General features: G+C 42.9%; 1 protein-coding gene across 3 annotated transcripts in view; it reads right to left on the minus strand.

Moving 5' to 3' along the window:
- Window positions 1-2,500, minus strand: part of LOC113806821 (uncharacterized) — a 14,232-nt gene that overhangs the window by 10,507 nt on the left and 1,225 nt on the right. The gene's annotated exons all lie outside the window — the stretch shown is intronic.

The raw sequence follows: 2,500 nt of genomic DNA on the forward strand, positions 1-2,500 counted from the left end.
TGTGTGTGTGTGTGTGTGTGTGTGTGTGTGTGTGTGTGTGTGTGTGTGTGTGTGTGTGTGTGTGTCTATATAACAGCATAATCATAAGCATAATTACACTGACACCAAGGACATAATTCCCTTTAGTAACAGTTACTTCAATTACGTTTCTTCCGATAAGAACCGTTAGTCCTTCCAGCACAATAAACACTCCGACTATCTTCAAATCAAACCCGTGACGATCTTCAAAACACAGATACACCGCATTCATAAGAGAATCCGATCCCATTGAGCAATCATGATCCCTTATCTGAAGCCTCCATCAAATGACGCACTTTCTTGGATAAATTCTCTCGTTTTTTTTTCCCGATGCGAGATAATATTATCTTAGATTATTCCCTCCGCTATTTTTAGAGAAGGTAATGAGATAATAGATTATTGTTGCTGTTGTCAATTCCGTTTTCTTTGAGCCTTCATTTTGTATTTAGATGAAAATCAGATCATTTTCGTTTTGTATTAAGATGAAAATTCATGAGTGGGGTTGGTCATGGCGCGGGAATCTATTAATTAGAATCGAATCATCTAAATCTATGTAAACTTACGATGAAATTCAAGTATTTATCAACCGGTGTCATCCACCATAGAAAACGGGTCGGCAAGAGAACCCATTTTCTTTGAAAAAGGTGATGCTTCCTAATTTTTTTTTCTTCCTTTCAAATTATTACTCGTTTCTTCAATTTTCTCTTTCTCTCAGATCATCATTCGTTTCACTTATCTATCTATCCAACACGAGGAGAGCATGTTTCGTTAGCAACCTCTCGCGCAAGTGAAAAAGGCAGAGCGTCTTGATAAACACGTACACGAGGTGGTCTGGCAAGGTGGTTGGTGATTGATAAAAGAAAGTGGTGAGCGGGAAATGTGTGTGCGTATCGAGCAGAAAGGAAAGATAAGGGAGTAGGTGGCAATGTGGGCAGAGTGGCAGACGCGAGAAAACATGGCAAAGAAATGTAAATATAAGGATGAAGAGGATGAGAGGGAGAGAGGCGAAAAGTAGTGCATGGATTCACAGTAATGAAGGGGGTACATTAGTATCGTGAAGGATGGAGATGGCGAAGGGGAGAGAGAGAGAGAGAGAGAGAGAGAGAGAGAGAGAGAGAGAGAGAGAGAGAGAGAGAGAGAGAGAGAGAGAGAGAAGGGGGGTGGGGGAGATAGAGAGAGAGAGAGAGAGAGAGAGAGAGAGAGAGAGAGAGAGAGAGAGAGAGAGAGAGAGAGAGGGAGAGAGAGAGAGAGAGTGAGAGAGAGAGTGTGAGAGAGAGAGAGTGAGAGACAGACAAACAGACAGACAGACAGAGGGAGAGAGAAAGAGAGAGAGAGGTAACAGGTAGACAGGCAGACCGACAGCCAAATACAGATAGACATAGAGAGAGAGAGAGACAAAAACACAGACAGAAACAGTCAATCAGAGACAAACACATCCCACAAGAGAACAAGAACAGGAGAGAGAGAGAGAGAGGGGAGAGTTAACCAGAAGAGAGAGAGAGAGAGAGAGAGAGAGAGAGAGAGAGAGAGAGAGAGAGAGAGAGAGAGAGAGAGAGAGAGAGAGAGAGAGGGCGAGACAGTCAGATAAACAGACAGAGACAGTCAATCAGAGACAGACACAAATGCAGAGCCAAGGAAGAAGCCCGAGACACAGAAAAGAAAGAAAAAGGGAAAGAGACAAACCCCACAAGAGAACAAGACCAGGAGAGAGAGAGGGAGAGTTTAGCCAGGAGACAGAGAGAGAGAGAGAGAGAGAGAGAGAGAGAGAGAGAGAGAGAGAGAGAGAGAGAGAGAGAGAGAGAGAGAGAGAGAGAGAGAGAGAGAGAGAGAGAGAGGAGGGGTCAGAGAGAGAGAGAGAGAGACAGACAGAGAGAGAGAGAGAGAGAGAGAGAGAGAGAGAGGAGAGAGAGAGAGAGAGAGAGAGAGAGAGAGAGAGAGAGAGAGAGAGAGAGAGAGAGAGAGAGAGAGAGAGAGAGAGAGAGGGGGGGGGGCGAGTTTAGTCAGGAGAGAGAGAGAGAGAGAGAGAAACGGGCGAGCATGATGGTCGCCAGACTGACACAAGACATGGGCTATAAAAGTATTGAGTGGGTGACTCCGCCCTTGAGACATGACTCACGCCCTTCGCATTACACACAACTCTGTGCCTTGGAGGTCTCGAATCCCTTTATAATTGGGGGTCCAAACCTATAAATTATGAAGCACTTATCACACAGGTTAATTGCGTTACAAGGTGTGTAAATGAGACTTAAATCAAACCTTAATTAGTGTGGTGTATCTAGTCTTCAAAATTACTATATAGGTGTGTAAATGAGATTTAAATCAAACCTTAAATAAAATGTGTGATGTATCTGGTTTTCAAAATTTTATATAGGTGTGTAAATGAGATTTAAATCAAGCCTTAATTAGAGTGTGTGGTATATCTAGCCTTCAAAATTACTATATAGGTGTGTAAATGAGATTTAAATCAAACTTTAATTAGAAT

The sequence above is a fragment of the Penaeus vannamei genome, chromosome 33, assembly GCF_042767895.1.
Source record: "Penaeus vannamei isolate JL-2024 chromosome 33, ASM4276789v1, whole genome shotgun sequence".
In the NCBI taxonomy this organism is placed as follows: Eukaryota; Metazoa; Arthropoda; class Malacostraca; order Decapoda; family Penaeidae; genus Penaeus; species Penaeus vannamei.